Raw genomic sequence first — 20,030 nt, forward strand, 5'->3', positions numbered from 1 at the left:
TGACCCAGTTCCCCCTCAATGGGCCGGGAGGAAGGGACCGCCGCGCTCTACGGTGGCAGCGACGGCCGGGACTCGTGGAGCCGATGCATATCTCGCGCCGTGTCTCCGGCGCTCGGAGGGGGTGAATGAAAAAGCCGACAGTCTGAAAGCTCTGGCGGGGCGTCCGACCACACGGACCGGCCTGTGTAGGGCCATTGTGGCCGGTGTCTTTGTCCAGATGGTTCACATACCTTTAGTCGTGCTCTGGGTGAGGAATGCACTCCCTCGGGATGGTTCCCGACCCTGGAAACAAGGGCCAACATAAACACCCGTCCCCAACCCCCACAGTGGCCCTCACCTAAAACCCCTCCAATCCCCGTTACAGCTGATAATGAGGCTGCAGCAGGAAGAGGACTTGATGCAAGAAAAAAAACCTTCAGAAAAACTCTAGTACCACCTTAGAACGCAGGTACCGGTTGTTGTACTTAGCAGGATTTTTTTTTTTTTTTTTAGTAGCTCGGAGGTATTTCTGTCCTTCTCCTGGAGGTTTGTGCATGACACATTTTGAGCAAAATCAAGGGTGACAAAAGTGGTTTGTCACATGATAGTATTGAGATGCTGTGTTTGAGTGTGTTTGAGTGTGTGTGTGTGTGAGAGAGAGAGAGAGAGAGAGAGAGAGGAACAGAGTGTGGGATTACAGCCTGACTAATTACCTTGTAAAATGCTGTTCCTTCCATTTAAAACACAGCAATGCCACAATCCCAATAAACAAGCATTATTCCAAACAAAAAGCCGAGGGAGCGCGGCCTGGAAGCCTCTGTTCCAGCTGTCTTGTAAACAGCGGTTGTCATGGATGGATGATTTTGTTCCATTTTTATCAGTGAGCATTTGAAATGCGGGGGTATTTATATTTCTGCTATCTTTTGCAAAGAGAGGGGGGTGAAAATGAAAAAATTCCACACAAGTCTAGTCAGCTGTTCTCAAAGATAAGTGTTTGTTCTGACATATTTGTACAGGGAGGAATTAGACGCTGGAGCCTGTTTGCGGCGCGGCTCGTCGGCCCGTCCTCTTCGCTTTGCAACCGACACATTTCGGGTTAATAAGAGAGGTAAAATAATATTGTGCTTTTCTAGTGTTCTCTTTGTTATGGTTTGCTTATTCAAAAGAACAAAGGGTAGCTCAACAAAATGTTTGTGAGTTGAGAGTCAAAGAGAACAGTGCAAAGCAAATATTGTGCAGAATTGATGCTCTTGATTTTAACCTGAAGGTTTTCCTAAAAAATTGGAAGACAGCCTGTGTGGGAAAGCAGTCGACTCTGGACAGACCCTGGAGAGGTCGCCAGTCTATTATAGGGAAAACACACACGTAGACGACCTCACACACTCACCTTCACACCCAGGGCCAGTTTCTAGGGTCGCCACAGGGAGAACATGCAAACTCCACATTGCGTTTTCCTGAGAATCATTTCTTCCCTATGAGTTTTTAAAGCAAGAGAATATCTGTGCTTTGGTTTTATTTGTAAAAATTCTTATATTTGTTCATTTCTTTGAGGATGAAGTGTTTGGGTTGACACCTTCCGTTGAAGGAAGTCATGATGGCAGCAGCTCTGCAGTGCGGTGACAATATTCAGGTCTGAATCAATCCTTATGAGGACAGCACTGTGGGAAAATAGGCCTCGGGTTGAAAATGGCTTGAAGCCCAGAGAAGCGCCGTTTTTTTTTTTTTTTTTTTTTTTTATCCTCTACTCCTCCTCCTTCTCTTCCTCCTCTGCAGGTATCGAGGCCCGCGCTGCCTCGCACATCTGTCGGCATGTATCCGCCGCTCAATCGCTCTCGCTGGGCCACGGCGGGTTCCCTAACAGCTCAGTATGGCTCTTCCATTAATCAAAGACACTTCCAGTGTCCCATTACAGAAACACTGCTACTCGGCCTGTCTGAAGCTGACAGCTCGCCAATTCATCTTCTCCCAGAAAAAAAAAAAAAAGAAAAGAAAAAAGAAAAAGAAAGCCATTGTGGCACGCCAGTCGCCTTTACCTGTTCAAACGGAGGGCTGTTAAGAGCGCAGGAAGACCCCTCTGAAATTGTTTTCTCTAGGTCAGGCAAACAACAAAAAAGGTAAATTGCTTGTCTCGGGTAACACACAGGGGGAGTTTGGCGGTGGCAGTTGGGGGTGGGGGGGTGGCGGGGGGGTGGCGGGGCTCGGTAAGGGAGTGGGTCAGTGACAAAATAAGAGGATGGAGATGTGTTTGTTAAGAAGCTGATTTCAATGAGGCTGCAGGGGATGGAATGCACTGATGCATTTTACCGAAACGGTTCTAAACGGCGCCGTGACACCGCGCCGGACCCTCTGCCGGCGCCGCCCGCCTCTAACTACATCCCCTCATGTGTCCCCTGTCGCCTGAAGACTACTGCAGGTCACACTGCTTAGTTCTGTGTGGTGGTAACGGCGAACAAACAGAGTGGGGGAAAAAAAAAAATCCTCATGGGTTACCATGTTAGTTTGCATGTTCTCTCTGCGCTTCCAACGGCTTTCGGCTCGTCTGCAGCTGTAGTTTTCTCTTGCTTGACTTCTCACAGATAATTGTAGGTTTTGTCCTCAGCCATGTAAAATAAATGAACTTGAAATAAATCACAATCTTGAAGCCAGTGGAGGAAAGATCCTTCAACAAATGTCAAGGCTTTTTTTTCTCCCCCCTCTCTGCAATAACTATCAAGTAATTTATTGTTGTAATCACTTGCAATTTTGAGGAGAAGATTAGACACACAATTAGATGAAATGTCACAGATCATTACTGTGACTCTACATTAGTATTCAGAGGCTGCAGTCAAGTTGTATTTATTTGCTTTTAGCTCCGCTTTCGTCTCCACCAACCTGAGACAAAAGCCAAAGATGCAACAATTAAGCAACAGTGTGCCGAAGAGATTTTACTCTGCAAATAAAACGGCTGAAAGAAAACTTTTATTTTGTGAAAGTGAGATATCAAAAACTCTGGAATCGTAACTGACTAGGAGGGCTTTAGCAATTATGTTGAGAAGTTAAAATGACAAAGTTTTTTTGTGGTGAGATTGTTTCCACTTAAATCCCTGCTATTATTTTAAAGTAGTTTGCTGGCACCCACACTGTAAATAGTTTACCCATGCAGCTTTAGAAGGAAAAGGCTAAATGTACCAAAAAAAAAAAAAAAAAAAGAGAGGGAGAGAAAAGAAAGGAAAGCCAGCTGCAGCTTTGGGATCTGTGGCTCAGGACTGGCAGCTGGTAAATCCAACATTTTTAACTTCTTGGAAGAAGAGAGGCGGCGAGTGGCTCATTACCAAACCAAGGTACAATCTGAGAGGAAGGGTAAAAAAAAAAAGGCTTTTGTCCATTTCCTGACAGCTCAGGGCGATGACGTTGCTCTCATTAAGATCAAATCTTCCCTTTATAATGAACACATTGACAGTGAGAGTGAGGCCGAATGAGAAAGGACAGCTCGTTCATCCCCCCCCTCCTCCATGTGATTGGCATAATGAGGTGAAGGCTAGTTGGCACAAAGCTGCTCCGGGGGGCAAATGGAGACATTATTATTGTGTGTGTGTGTTTTGTGGGTGGGGTGGGAGATGGGGTGGGGGTCTTGGCGATCACACTCAGGCCCCACTGGGCTATTAATTACCCTCTCTGTAACATGGCATCTGCTGAGACGGGGCGATATGGGGCGAGCGAGCTCTGCCAGCGCGGCCGTCGCTGCTCTCTCTCCGGCTCTTGTCTCGGCGGACCCCAGCTGCAGCCCCGCGCCCCGCTTATTGGATTCTATCTACATGTATGATTGATTCGGCACCTGAACTGTGCTTTTCATGACAAACAGGCCAAGCACACACACACACACACACACACACACACACACACACACACACACACACACTGAGTAGAGAAAACCACCCCAGCTGGCAAACATTTAACCAACCATGAGGCTCGCTAAGATGCCCGCTTTGTTGGGGCAGTTTCTGAACAGCTGTTTGATTTGTGGTTCTGGAAGAGGAAAGATAGGGGTGTTCTCCTTCAGGGCGTGGCGACATTGAGTTCTTTTTTTTTTTTTAATTCATTTGAAATATAGAACAAAAAAGGAAGAGCCGTTTCCTTGTTTTCAGCGTCTCCACTTAACTTTATGGTTCAGTTTCAGCTTATTTTCCTAATTGAATTAGAAATGAAAGCTAAACCAAAGCTGAGTGAGATAGAAAAGGCATTTAGTGCTGCAGAGATGCCAGTGATTTACTATGACCTAACTCAATTTCTTGTTTTTTTTTTGGTATCAGTTCCCCCCATAGTACAACAGGTATATAAGATAAAATAAAATTATACCTTGAGAGATTTTCAGGCTTGTATGATTCTTAGAATCATTGGCGAAATAGACTATAGATGCTAAACAACTGAGACAGTCTCTGCACACTATTCCTATTTTTACTGTAATTGTCAGCTGGTATTTGACTATTATTTGAAATGTAACAAGAGAACTGCTCTGCTGGGAATTTGGTGATGGATTAGTGGCCTCATACTGTTGTTTTTTTTTTTTTACTATTTAATTTTTCGTAGTCAATAAATTAAAATATTGGAGCAATAAAAATGTTAATATTTTGCCCTTTGGTGGTTTCTAACATTTGCAAACAGAAATTGGTATTATTTTCATGTAAATGCACAAACAGACTTTGGCGGTTTGACACAAAGTACCAATAAAATACAAACCAACACCAAATAGGAGGATTTTTTTGTAAATTAAATGAAACACTAATGTGTTAATTCTGTGCAATTTGTTTTGTTTTCACATACATATCCGGTCAAGTATGGAAAAGAAACGCTCCTCCAGATAAATAAACCTGGACGATGCTGATAGAAATGTTTCTTCGATTGGTGCCTGATGAGTTCAGTCTGCCTGATCGCGCCCTGTTAAGGTGTTATGTTTTGGTGTGTCTCGGCGTTCCTCGTGTCGTCGTGGGAATCTGTGGATTCCAGTCGACAGAAGTGTAGCTGAGGTCACTGCGCGATGATGAAAATCGATGAACTAATTTATGACGACTGGAGTGCCTTTACTACGACGTGAGGGAATATCAATACCTCCGCCCTCTCGCAGCCACGCATGGGGACACGCATGCACGCTAGTTTTGGCCATGGAGGACATTTAAAGGTCCTATTTGTTGTTCAGATCGCCATCCTGCTCCCCGTCTGCCCCCCTCTCCACCACCACCACCACCACCACCACACACACTCACACGCACACACAGGCGTCTGGTGAGTCACAGCATTAGCAGTCATATCGATTTCTTCCTTTATGCTCTCCCTAACCTGTTGTAAAGAAAAGGTACACCCACACCCCTCTCACTGCCGGCCCCGACCACCGCACCGCTTCACATTTGTCACGGCAACCGGCCGAGAACACAAACACAGACATCGTACGCAACATTATTAAAGTAAAACATCTCGTTATGTCATAATTCCATTTAAGCAGAAGTGCAGTGATTCACGCCGTCGTATTCGTGGTTCTCCTAACGTTTCACTTCCCTCCTAATGCAATGGGTAAAATGATTTTATCAAGCTGACAGGCCTTCCTGCTATATTGGCTCATTCCAAGGTGTATTAGTGTCACGATCGGACGAGTTAGTGCATCATCTGACAGACACTACATTATCGGCGGACTGTAGCTGCGTGTGATGTTTTTCCTTGCCGGGGTCAGGGGAAAGTCTGCTCTCTAGTGAAGGGAGCGACCCCGGCCTGACACCCAGACGCTACTATTTCAGTGTTCGGGCCCTCCGGCCAAAAAGCTGTCAGCACATATTTTATCCTTTTGCTCACACAATATATTTTCTCCACTCCGCTTCTGTTCTCCCTGGAACGCCTGTCTCATTGTTTCCTCGCCGCTCCGCGGACACAGAAGTGACACCAGCCTAGTGCGAGGTGTTGGTGTGGGGGTGTGGGGGGGTGTGGGGGTGTGGGGGTGTGGGGGTGGGGGGTCGCTCACAGCCTCTTCGGAGCATTCATGCTAAGAGTTGTGATTGTCCTCGACCGTATTATTGGCAATCAAGACCCATCCGGTACGTGACCGTACAGACTGCTCAGCGCTGAGATATGTGCTGTTATTTTTGATAATGTGACCCTTTTTTTAGTTCCTAAGCCAAATTCTTCTAGTAGTACTAATATAAAGGAGTATTTTTTTTTGCAAATTCTGCATTAAATAGACAATATCTCACAGCAATTCAGTGACAGAATGACCCAATTAAAAGCTTATTTAAGCAGGAAGAATTGTGGAGTATGGGTCCATTTATGCCGTTAAACATATTTTATTGCATTAAAAGGACGCGTCAGGGTGAATATTACTCAGTATTTTCACCCTATGTTTTGAGTTTTTCCAACGTGATCAAACCCATAACGGAATAAGAAGCCAAGATTGTAGCCGGATACATAATAGTGTTTTGTCAACAATCTGATAAGTAGCAATCAAATGATTCCTCTAGAATGATGTAATCCCAGTAAGTAATAGTAATGCATCTATAAAAGTGCATTTCTTTAAAATAAAATATTTTTTACAGGTTTTGTGCAGTTTTCTTATCAGAAATATCAGCTAGGATGGTCATAATATTCATTCGTTGAGGATTCATACTATCGAGCACCGTCTGTCAAATTCAGCATTCTTTCATTATCCCACCGATTTTTCTTTTGATAAACCCACTCTGCTTCATTCCCACCATTTCACCATTACTTTATTTTTAAACACACCTTTCGTTGAACATCATTAACAAGATTACAATAGAACCCGCCAGCTTTTGTACTGAATCAAAATCGGGCTTGAGTTTTTAGCGCCTGGCGCCTCTAAAAGCTTCTTACACATGCCTTTTTGCTATCGCAGCTCACCTGATGTGTAAGTAACACTCGGCTTTCTTTTCTGCACAAGCATCATTGACTAACTCCTGTTCCACGTGTCCTGGCTGTGTGGCTGAATAAAGAATTAAAAAAAAGAAGAAGTAGAAGAAGATATTAAAAAAAAAAACACACACACACACACAGATCGCTGTGTTATTAACTATATTTCACTCCGCACAAACCCAAACTCTCACATGACCCTCCGCTGTGCAGGCAAAAGGCAGCGATTCAAGTCGGCAGAAATTCTTGGCACCGGCCGCCCACTTCATTCACTGGCTGCCGTTCAGCTGTCACACTCGCTCGCTGAAGTTTTCTCCCCTTAATAGGATGCTGCGAGGGAGACGGAGGTACCAATACAAGCTGTGACAGTCACAAGCAATATGTTTATCCATAGTTAACCGTGCGTTTTGGGTCAGATATGATGAGGCTGAAAGGAAGGCTGCTGTCTGGCGGCGGCGGCAGCGGAGGGGGAAGAGACGTCAGGTATAAATAAGAACAGAGCGAGCTCCGGTTACATAACACACGCCAATGATTCCCAAAGTCAGGCTTAGGAACCTCCAGGGAACATCAGCGGAGCTGCCAGAAATAGGAGCAATTGTCATGCTTCATTATCTTTTTGCTTCCTTTGAGCCAGCCGAGTCTCTAGTAAGTCATATTTAATACATTTCGTTTGACATAAGGTTAACACTTTTTTTTGGGGTGGGGGAAATTTTATTTTGTTCTATGAGAAGAAAAGAATCACAAGTCAGGTGTTTTCAGAAGTTGTTTACTTTTATTGAACTAAAATCTCATCTCAGAATTTAATAAACTGAGCTGATGTTCAAACAATTAGGGGGAAAACAGAAAACAATACTGGGACATGGTTAATGCACTGAGATGAAGAGGTCGCTCCAGAAAACCTGCACAAATGACAAAACGCATGTACATCTACCACAATGCATCAGTAGGATTAAATCAGCCTGCGGTGTAACGTCGATCCATGAGATGCCTCATGTGTAAAACTGCATATTCTCAAATCTGTGGCTGCAGAGACGCATGTTATTCCAGACGCTCTGATGTGTACAGGAATATAGGAGTATTAGAGTCTCACTCTGCGTCACACACACACACACACACACACACACACACTCTGAGATGAGAGCGACTTGTTTACTGCAGCCCCGCAGAGCTCCGGCTGGGGCTGTTTGGGACGCCCGTGGGTGCTGTGCAGCTCTTGGAAGGCAGACGTGTGGTGAATGACAGTGCAGATGGCCCAGCGCCACCGCTGCCACCTGAACCTCCCCGAGCCGCGACTCACACACACACACACACACACACACACACACACACACACACTTGTGAGGTCGGACACATCAAAACAACCCGCCTGCGGACATCTCAAGTGTCAAAATAAGCCCTTACGATCTTACCTCACTTTTTTTTTCCCTTTAAATACTTTTTATTTCTGTCTCCTCGCACCAAACCCAAACAAATGCTCGCAGAATTTCTCCCACAAACACCGAACTGCCCCTATCTTTTTTTTTTTTTTTTCTTTTTTTTTCCCCCAGAATGCGATCTGTCTTGCATTACGGGCCGTACAGTAAATCAATCCCAGAGGCGCTGCATAATAGTTTGTGAGCTGTTTCCAAATACCGAAATAATCACCTTGTCAACTGCGCCGCTCTGGCTCTCACAAATAAAATCACAAGGTCTCCTTGCAGTCTCCAGACAAACAAGAGGGTGTTTACACAGAGCGGCGCATGAAGTCAGGAGTCTGCTGTCGACCAAACACTGGGAGCGTGCCAGTATTTTCCAGAGATAAGCAACATCTGGACATCAGGAGGAGTGGTAATTCTGGAGCAATAACATGTCATGTTCATGCGTGTTTGCAAACGCTTACATGTGCTTATTATGCAATTTGATGGGGGAGATGAGGACAGGGGGATGCATTCCTCCTCCGGTCTGAGCATCCCTCCGTTTCGCCAGTTTTCGCCACAGCGAGTGAACTTTATCTCCCCTGCAAAGAGATCGCAGCTGTATTTCACCAGCAATTCAAAACACATCTAATTTATGCATTCAAACTTGTTGGAGTAGCTCTGAACTCAGGCCACACACCGGCTGAATTCAAACTGAATGTAAAACTTAGTGAGACAGACCAATTTTCAATGTTTTTTTTTTTTTTTTTTAACATTGTAATTTTCATCTTAATTGAAAAGCTTTGAATGTACCTTCAAATATATAATACCTCTCAATCTGTTTCCTGCAAAGTAAAATTTAAAACTTTAACCAAGTAACTACTTCAATGTTAATTTTCATAAATAAGTCACACAGTGCTTCACAGTGAGATATAATAATGCAGCTAAAAATAATGTTATGGAGTAGTTTTTCACACCAGTGTGAATAATGAGGCTCACGACTTGAGACCAGACAGACACACTCACCTCTAACACTGAACTCTTCTACAATAGTAGCTCATGTTTTTTGGGGGGGAATATTTCCCTCAGAGGAGGACAATCCTTTAATAAACCATCATCACAAAACTTCCCTGCAAGCATCCCCTAATTTATCAGACATTTTGTTAATATATTTTAAAAGTGCCTCTCATTATAAACGTATTAATTTACACATTTATGTGCTTTCACCTGCTTTTTTTGGGGGGATATTTTACTTCAAGTGAACATTTTCTCAGCTTTGAAAGAGTTGCCTGCTGCGTTCATTACTGCCGGAAAGGCCACACCCTCTGCAGGATGTGGATAAGCTACTTCCTGTTAGCAGGTCGTATCTTCCTCTGAATGCATATCGGTTTTGAATGAAATATTTTGTGTAAATCCTCTCAGATTAACGTCATTTAGTTTCTTTTAAAACCTCAGTAAGTCTCTCTGTTTTACACATTTCACACAAAGTCAAATGTTTCTTCGGCTCTCGACGTCTTTTATTCGCTCCGCTCGTTATTAGCCGCCGCGGCGCAACCAAAACTTCTCCGCAAGGTCAAAGTTTCATCCGCCGCCGCCTAATCTAATTTGAACTCTCTCCCCGCTTCGCTCGCTCTCCGCCGTCTGCATTTAACCGCTCCTCTTGTTGAGTGCCTGCGCCGTCACACAGGTTGTCGCCGCCGCCGTTCTTGTTGCGAAACGCGGCTTTTATTGATGTAACAGGTGCTTAGCTCGACTGTGGCAGTCAAAATAACACGTCTCCTCCTCTGTTTGGCTTTCAGAATGGAAGCTAAAGTTAGACATCTTTGAGGTTTTTCTGCCACTTGATGGAAGGTGATGCCGATGCATAATGCATGAGGAGAGAGGGAAGACTTTGTCTGGCTGCTTTTTATAGACCACCAAAGCTCTGCTAGCGCACACACACACACACACACACACACACACACACACACACACACACACACACAGACACGCGCCTGAACCAACCGTCTCACTCGATGCGCTGTAACCTCTCACAGATCAAGAAAACAGGAGCAGAGAGGAAAAACAGGAATCTAGCAAACTGGCAACATTGTCGAGAATAGAAAAAAAAGAGAGAGAGAGAGAGAGAGAGAGAGAGAGAGAGAGAGAGAAAGAAACAACAAGACGAAACAGAAATGTTGACGTGCTATTTTCAGACGGCGGGGTCTTTTGATGCTCAAAAGAGAGGCAGGGGGAAGAGGGAGCAGCGGGGCTGGTGTTTGTCTCAGAGATGGGCTTTAGCAGAAATACTTTACACATGTGATCTTACATGCTCTTCCTCCCGTCTTTGTTCCGAGACTTGAGCGAAAGTGTCTTTAGGTCGAGTTAAAATGAGGAAAATAAAAGAGAGAGGAGGATCTGGAGGGGGGGAGAAAGAAAACTGGGGATGTCAAATCATTTTGCAGGCAAAGCCGAGCTTTCCACTTCCGCTCGCAGACTTTTGCAAACACCATTTGCTGCCCTCAAAAGTGTGAAGTTATTTTCTCCTTATCCCCCTAATCCTTATTTAACCAGGCTGGTTGACTAAGAGCACACTGTCATTTATAGTAATGACCTGAGGGAGAAACTGCAGGAAGCTGCACATACACACACACACACACGCAACACACACCTGTGTGCTTTGCTTTACCGCGGCACTGTGATGGCCCGAGCCTCCGCCGCCGCAGCAGCGCCACTCCTCTGCTGCTGCATGATTATTTTTCACTATTTCGGGGGCTTCATTTACATGCACAGGATTTTTTTGAATCCGTAATAATCCCACCTCTATTTTCTATCCAGGTGTGACCCTTTAGTTCTCAACAGATTCTCAGATTCTTAGTTTGATGTTGGTTAAGAAAGGCCCTGTAATTATTTTTATCTTGAAACATAATCTGTTGTGAACAGCTAAAGGTGCAGCCTCAAGTCCGCACTGCTCGCGTTTCCTCGCAGAGCGCCGAGTGGAAAACGCCCGCCGCTTCTCAGAAAACAGGATTTCTTGCAGCTTTTTATCCTGCGTGTCTCAAACTCACATCCGCGTCTTGAACTTTGATGCCAACGCTACAAAAAGTCAAGCTGGCTTTTATCTGCTGCATCTGCGATCCCGGCCACGTGATTCGCTGATTTCACACGTTTTATTTCGATGCACGCCTGGCATTTTTTTTAAATATACGATATTGTAAATACACACTTTGCACATCCCGCGCCTCGCCGTTTTACGGATTTTGATGAGTTTTCTCCCGGCAGCCTGTTGGATTTGAATTGCAACCTCTGGGTCGTGTTCTCTCCTCAGTGTCACCTCTCGCTGAATGAAAGGACTTTGTCAGAGAGGTGGAAGCACTTTACATCGAGTGTAACTGTAGAAGAGAGACTGAAATGGCTTTTCTGAAGGTATTAGAGAGTGAATCCGACTTCTCTAAGCTTTTGGGGGAATCCAGGTATCTTACTGGGATTAGTCTGAAATAGTGTCTTACTACTCGGGAAGCACAATTAGAAGTTCCTTGTTATTGTTCTCTCACCGTAAAACTAATGCTCTTCTAAATGTATGTTCTCAGCAGAGATCTCTGGGTGGTGATAATTAGTGCAAATTTAAGTTGAGACTTTCTTTTTTTACTTGTTTTCCACCTCAGGTACGGGATCTACGGCGTGCATATCTAAGCTGTGAGACTTTCTCCCACATTTATTTCACTTAATTTGTCGTGTAGATCGGTCCCGCTCTCTTTACGGAGCACACAGAACATGGAAATCGGAAACAAACGCAAGTCTTGATTTAATGCCTCTCTTGACCTGTACTGTGAAAATAAAAATACCAGCAGCTGCTTTTCTGCTAGATAATGAAAATGGTGGCAATATTAAACGTTTTACTGCGAGAGGCAAGGCGAAAATCCCTCACACTCACAGCGGTCATTAATTAAGACTTCAGTGGCAAAATAGGGTTTCAAAACCACCGATGTATCCTGACAGCTCTTTTTTTTTTTTCCTCCCTTCCTCCATCATATCATCGCGTTCGCCGCTATTCTCCTCTCATAAAGCCGGATGTTGAATATCGGCCCGGCGCTGCGGCTTTTTTAGTCTATTTAACACCGAGCAGAACATTCGTGTGAAAGGAACCCCGTCTCTAAATGACAATACGCTATTGTGGACAAAAGAAGGCGGTAAGTTTCCTTCCAACGTACGAACAATGTCTTCAGACCTTGAAAACCTGCTTCCGCTTGAATATTTCAGGAAAAAAAGAAAAAAAAACCTTCAAATTTGAGAGGAATCTGATCACAGCGCAGAGCCTTAACACGCGGAAATGTTCACGTATTTTGAACTTTTTCAAATGAGAATTGTTGTTTCCAGGTAAAAAAATGTTTGTAAATGGAAGCAACAGGGTTTATTGGACACGGGGTTCCCGCGCGCTTCACTTCAGCGCGGCGGCGGCGGCCGTTAGCGGTCGGTGCGATCCGCTCTTCACCAGCTGCAGGTTAGGACACCTCTTGTGGGCGAACTCAGACATGACTGATTGGTTTTTAATGAAACTCGCGGATATCATTTATCTAACGACTCGCAGCCGGCTGTCAAAATTGAACTCATTATGAAAATTGAGCTAATCAGATTTTGATGAAAGTTGAGAGAAATTGACTCCCACCAAAGGTTTGCTCCAGCTTTACAGGAAGTGACATATAAACACACACCGGGGCTGATGTTGTGCAAAATCTCTGATTGTTTCTTTTTTTTTTTTTTTTCCATTTCTCCAGAGATGCCTTTTAGGGTAAATCTAAGGCTGGCAGTGCCTGCCGTATTATGAATAACACAATGAGGATGAAAGGCGGCGGCGGCGGCAGCGGCGGCGGTCTCCCTCTCCATCCTTCTGTCTCCCCTCTTTTCCTCTTGCCCTACTACTCATCTATGCTCAACACGAGTGCCGCGGCATTCGCGTGTGTGGCTGGAATTTATATGAACGTCTCCCCGGCGGGGGGACAACGGGGGCCAAGTCATTGATATGTGCAGGAGGACTCGGGATAAACAGCCCACGCCGACCGGTGTTACGCCAGCTTGCCTGATACATTTTGATTGAGCAAAGACACAGAGGCTGGATGGCGAGGCGGGGGGGGGGGGGGGGGGGTTGTGGTGGGAGGGCAATGGAATTGGGAGGGAAGCTTAAAAGCAGGGATAAAATGACAGAAAAGGAGCTTTTTTTTTTCTCTCTCTCACCTGCTTCTCCAGACGGTCACAAAATGGACGCGTGTAAATGCTAACAACCGCACGTGGCGCCTTCCCAGGCAGTCGCCAGTGGGCTTCAGGGGACGGCAAGACAATAGGGGAGGTGGCACATTCCCTCATGCTTTATTTATTTTTTTTCTTCACTTTTTAACACACACTATTCTTCATCCAACCTTTAAGTTCCTTTTATGCCCTCTCTGATGATCCCCGTGTTTCATCCACAACCAATATTTCAGTCTTGTTTGTGTTCGGCCCCATTAATGGACGACAAATTTGTGTTTGCGAGGATTAAAAGAAAAAAAAGAACTACTTCATAAACCCCCTCCAACCCATCTCTCTCTGTCAGAAACCCAAAATAAGAGGTGGCGGCGACACACTGCGCCACTTATGGCCGCATTAGGATCAGCCACCAAAGTGTCACTGAATTGCCTCGTGCATCATTTTGGCTTTGTTCGGCCTGACAGGGAGTTGCATGCATGCGTGTGTGTGTAGTGTGTGTGTGTGTGTGTGTGTGTGTGTGTGTGTGTGTGTGGTGAGGGTCCGCATCCACCCCGTGCTTTTATCCCCAAATGGATGCACCATTGGGTGGGCTTTTACTTCTGGAGTGCATTATCCCACTTATGGCATGGATAATTTTGAAAGTCTTTTTATTGACCTGCGTTTGTCGTGCGGCGCTTATTGACCCGTCTCTTCTATTAACGTCACGTTACACACTCAGTTACTACTGACAGTTACTACTCTTACCACCTCCAGGCTTTCTCCTCTACGCATACTATGTACTTGTTTTATGAATATCTAACATTTGTAGTAATAATGTTTCACCCTGCAACCAATAGAAATGTGTTATTTTCATGCCCCTCCCACTGCAGTGAAGTCAATCTAATCCTGAACAAACCTCAATACATATAATTTTTATATATTATGCAAATTTCTCTTTGTCATGCATTTTACAAGACTTTTTCGCAACTTGGAATTTTCAGTAGATTTCAGTTCCATCATGGAATAACATGTTGCCATGGAGACTTAAGACTGACGATACAAACATTTAAATTGGAAGGAAAATAGACCTATGCGGTCTGACATAGACCCTTCAAGCTATTTTCTTCATATTAAAAGGCATCTCGGCTATTTCTGACCTTCAGCTGAAGTTGGCTCGGGTGGTAAAACAAGCATAAAACACATTATTTACCTCCTTCCATCTTATCAGGTTGCCATAGCGAGCAGGACCGCTGTCATTAGATGTAGTTCAAAAATAGTGTTCATTTGAAGTGATGCTTCTGGCCACCTGATGAATCCCAGCCTAACCCTTTTTTTTATCTCTGTTTTGTCTCCACTTCTCCTGGGGAAAACGTACAGTCCTGATAGATGTTTCGGCACTACTGTTTTTGCCAGATAACCCAAACTTTAGCTTGATGCCTGACACGTATTTGCACACTGGATATTTCTGAGGCTTTTCACTCGAAACGGCCGCTGTCTGAAAGCTGTTTTTAATCACCCAAACCTCATAAATTAATCAATATTAGAAATGCACAATACAAAGAGAAGGAAAATGTTGGTATCTGTCATGACAAGCAGAAAGTTAACAGCTTAAAAAAAAAAAAAAAAAAAAAAAAAGAAAGTTTCTTCGCACGGAAAGCAGGATATCTGGTGTTTTGGAGCGAACAGCAAGCGTGAGAGATAAACAGGGTTGACAACTGTTTGTTATCATTACCAAATGTCTCCAAATGCTCAGATGTATCACCACTCCTGGTATTTAAGTCCGGGCTCCATTCAGCAGCGCTCCTTTCCCCCAATTATCAGTTCTTTTTCTTCCTGACCCACACAGCTAATGAACAAACACGCGCGCCGGCTTCCCTCAATTTACCACCTCTTATCAATTGCCTCCCTTTATCTTTCAGTGTTTTCTTCTTTCCGTCTTAACCCCCCTTCAGTCGGCTCTTTCTCTCCTGAGCTTTTATTTACAAACATCATTTCGGGGTGTTTTATAGCTCCCTTCAGGAACAGGGGATGGAAGAAGGGGGGGGGGGTGAAAAAAATGGAAAAAAATAGAAGATGAAAGGATAGATGAGGACAGGAAACAACTCTCAAGGCTGCTGGGGGAGAAATATGCTTCAGACAAGCAACGTGAAATAAGTACGAGCCATCAAGCACAGGGTTTTTTTGTCTAATAGTTTAGTGAAGGTTTCCGCGCGGGTTTGATTTAATGTGGTTTGTCTCCTCCGTCGAAGCTCAGTCATATGAAATCTGGGGGGGGGTGGAGGGGGTGAGTTCTTTAACTTGCATCAATATATCACCTTATTTTGACTTTTTTAACGGCGGTATACTAAAAGCAAGGGGGCAGGTGGGAAGCCTGGGTCCTTACTTCAGCAAGCGCAGTGCCGGTTATGATATATGGGCGGCCAAGTCTGGCGGCAAAATGAGGAGGGGAGGGAAAAAAAGTTCTGAATTACGCGAGGCAAGCTGTTACGGCTCAATAACACAGGCCTGTAATCGCCTCACATTTCAAACATACACACATGAAGACAGACAGCCCCTTGGTCGGGCTGCTTTTTTATGGGGAAGCACGCCGCGCGAGGTGATCAGCATATGTTTTGTTGACATAAATTTAAAATTTATGGCCGTTGTCAAAAGTGACTGTTGGACAAAGTCGATTATTAACTGAGTAAATGGCCTGAGAGAGTTTTATGTGAACTTCCTTAATGGCTACAGTCAGTCTGTTTCAAATCACCTTCCCTCCATCACCACCTCCCTTCCCAAGCTCCCACCCACCACACACACGCACACACGCACACACACACACACACACACACACACACACACTGGCACACACACACTTGCATACCGATCGTCATCTATTTCTGAAACGCAACATGAAAGCAGACCGTTACGATGGGATTTTAGAAAATGTGTTTGGAGAGCGAGTCTATCGCGGCTCAATCACTAAGCTGAGACAATATTTTAGAGTCCTTTTCCATATCATTAAACCTATTTAAAGCGCTGAAGTGTGCCAACGGAATTACTGAATAGCTATTATTATCTCTGCTTAGGCACTCAGAACATTTCATGGTATATAAAGCATACCTTAAAATGCTTGATTGTCTTGTAATGTTGCATGTTATACTGTAATTTTGCCCCAATTTCTCCACAAAAAGGCAACTTGGTGTCTCTGGGTAAATCAGGGATTTTATTTATTTTTTATTGTCTTGTGAAAGGCATCGAGGAGATCAAAACAAAGCCGCAGTGCTGTCGGAATAAACTGCACATGTAAATCTCTGCTGTTATGTTCACCTGTGGAAAAACATCAAATGGACCCAGCACGTGTTTAACCACCCTGCACTGTTTTTCTTCATAAATATTTAGCTTTGATTAGCATTAACTTCATCAGCATGTTGTCTAATCGAGCTTGTCACCCTTCACAGATCATGGTTTGTTATAATTTACTCATAATTTTTTCTCTTAAGGTTCAAAACAAAGCTAATCAAGCACGTGTCCTTTTTTTTTCCCAGTGTCCTGTATCAGTTAGTCTGAACATTGTTTGTGTAATGTCAATAGTGAGTCGTTTCTCCATGAGGGGGTTCTTTTAAGGTTTGATGCTCCACAAATCACTAAATTTAAAAGTAAATTTAAACTGTATGCTTTTTCAAAATCACAAAAATGTGTTAAAATATGCACGACCTTGACGTAAACCATCAGCTCTATCCGTTTTAGCCTTTATTAGCAGCGTAGAGGAGAATTTCCCCCAACACCTGAACGAGTTATGTTTTTTTTTTGTGTTATTGTTTTATTCACATTATTAATAAAATAAACATAAAAATACGCATGACCTTGACAGACATGATTTATCAGTAGCTTTTTATCTGTTAATATTAGCAATTCTGGAGATTTTCCTTCTGTCTTTATTTGTACAGCCTTGCAGGAAGACGTTTCATGTCCCACAGGATAAATATTGTTCAATTCCTTAAGAAAGAAATCATTAGTGCTTTATTAGTCAGAGTCCTAAACCTTCCCTCCGACAGACTGGATCACTCGAACAGGTGCTGCTACCATCCTGTCGAGCATCAAGAAATGTGCTGTTTTTTTTTTTTTGTTTTTTGTTTTTTTTTTGCTGAGTAGCGCCGGGCTGCTGCAGTTAAAATTTAACACACTGTCGGCTGCGGACGCACACTCTGCTCGTCCCGCACTGCATTTACGGTGGCGATACGCGGCGTTGGTCCCACTCTGAGTGCCCTTAATAAGTCCATCCATACCTTATCAGAGCTCTGTCTGAGGGGCACAATGGTCAGATTGAGGAGGGACACAAAAGGCCTTTGAAAGGCTTTGTGCGGCGCGCGTGTTGTGGCTCACCGCTTAACGTGTTTCGCCCGTTATCGCGGCGAAAGTGCGAGTACATCACACATGACCCTGAAAAGAAGAAAACCCTTGTCTACCTCTTTGTCCACTCTGCTCTTTTGTATCATTCTTAAAAATAATAAAACCTTTTTTTCTCTCTCTCTTTTGACAATAATATAGAGCGCTAATGTGAAAAATGGCTCAAAGGCTTCCGACATTGGGAGTAAAAGGCAGTGATATGTCCTTCGTTGGGAGTGAATTCCACCGCGGAGGTGGTTGTATTCTGACTAGCAGTGGCTTCATTAGATCATCGTGCGATTCACCCATCAGGCATCTGTTTGGTTTTTCCACTCTCCAGCTTGATGCGTATCGAGAAGCAACCTGATGACCGACTCACTGCTTCACATTCAGAATTCTCTTTCTGAGGAAAAAAATGGATTTCCCTTGTTCCGAGTACACTACGTATTGACATATAACAACACTGAACCATTGTAGTTTTACATCTAGGCGTGTGGGAGCACCATTTTCCTTCCCACCTTTGTCACTCGTGCCTCTTTGTGTCACTTTCTTTCTCCTTTTGGCTCTTTAAGTGTCCTCCTTCCCTTTTGGGGGCAGTTGGCATTAATAGGACCTTTTAATTACTCGCCGCTTGCCAAAGGGCTGTCATTCTGCCTTTGGTTTCCAGGGTCTCTCCAACCTCTATCCGCTAAATGGTTATCATGGCTTCTTCACCCTCTCCGCTTTCACCTTTATCTCATATTTTTCCCTCGTCTTTTTCCCGTTTCAAGGATGTTTTGCAGCAATTAATTGTGAGTGAAGGCATACTAGACTTGATTGCTTAATAACTCCTGCAGCCATCGCCATAGGACACGCTGTAATCTCTCCCTGCCTGCCTCGGTCTGGCCGTCGCTCCGTCTCTCCCCTACCCTTCTCCCAGGCACAAAAGAGAGCTGTAAATCAATTTGCATTCGACATCTGACATCAATCAGTCATGTTTTGGGAGAGTGGCACCACCTCCTCCTCTGTGGCTTTGTTGAGAGTCTGTAAGATGGATGGCTGTCATCTCGCCCAAGTCGAACGGATCTCTTATCAAGGGCATTGTTTCCCCACCAGTGCACTCGGCTGATCACTGCCTTCCGACCGACTCGCCGGTGGAGACGAGCAGAAGTGTTTGACGTTGTCTCGTTTCTCCGATTGGAAGCAAACGCTCACCTGAGTATAGAATCACATACTTTTCATTCCTGCACATTTGTTTTTTTGTTTTTTTTTAACACCATGGTGTGAAGGTGCAACAGTTCTGCAAGATTAAATGTGCCAAATCCAGAACGGCCCTGACTTGACGAACCATCATTACAATCATAGTTTGTGGGTGTGCCTCTGTGCGGCTCTCTCAGGACGAGCTGTTTGAAGTTCTCGGGAGGCTTAAGGCGCTGTGGCAGTTGTTTGGCAATTCGTGTCACCTTAATTGCTTTAGAGCACTTTCAGATATCTCTCAAGAATAATATGCTTTGTACTGAGCCGAGGGGTCTTTGAGGATTTCGTAACAGAGAGTCATGAGGCCAGACTTTCTGTTGTCAGATGTTATTTAGTTAGCTAACCTTCAAGGCCTTTTCCCACATAATCAAATATTGACCCTTAGTCTTGTCTGACCTTGTGCACCTCAGCTATGTTACAGCTTAATGACTGCTCATTTGGAAATGGGCAATTAATTCTGATGGGGTTTCTTTGCTCCGAGCTCCAAATATCGCCATAGTTTGGAAAGCCGCCGTCGCAAACTTCCCCTCTAAATGGTTTTACACACTAAGTGGCCGTCCTGTGAGTTTGCATGAATAAAGCATTCAGTTTCACTTTACAGCACCTTATCCATCTGCAGCACTTGAGATGCAAGGACTTGATAATGCCTCCACTTGAACGGCACCTTGTGATTTACAGCTCCAAGTCATGGTCTAGTGATCCTCGCAGAAGTGTACGTGTGGTGGTTGGAGGGCACGTTACGCCGACGGTTATTGTTATGTGCTGACGATATGATTGATGGAGTGTGACATTTTCTCTTAAACTGCAAAAGGCCAGACTTGTTCTTTTATTTATTTTCTTTTTGGTTACTAGCAGTAAGAAAAAAGGCTCCAAACATCTGTTTGAGTGACGGCGTGCGCATTAAGCTTTGCTCCACCTGACTCCACTGCCTCTTACATGCAGATTGCCGATAGTAAAATGTCTGTTTTT

The 20,030-nt window shown here is 44.2% G+C and overlaps 1 protein-coding gene across 2 annotated transcripts in view; it reads left to right on the plus strand.

Moving 5' to 3' along the window:
* zbtb16a (zinc finger and BTB domain containing 16a) overlaps positions 1 to 20,030 on the plus strand; it is a 137,589-nt gene that overhangs the window by 33,841 nt on the left and 83,718 nt on the right. The gene's annotated exons all lie outside the window — the stretch shown is intronic.

Source organism: Salarias fasciatus, chromosome 10 (assembly GCF_902148845.1).
Source record: "Salarias fasciatus chromosome 10, fSalaFa1.1, whole genome shotgun sequence".
In the NCBI taxonomy this organism is placed as follows: domain Eukaryota; kingdom Metazoa; phylum Chordata; class Actinopteri; order Blenniiformes; family Blenniidae; genus Salarias; species Salarias fasciatus.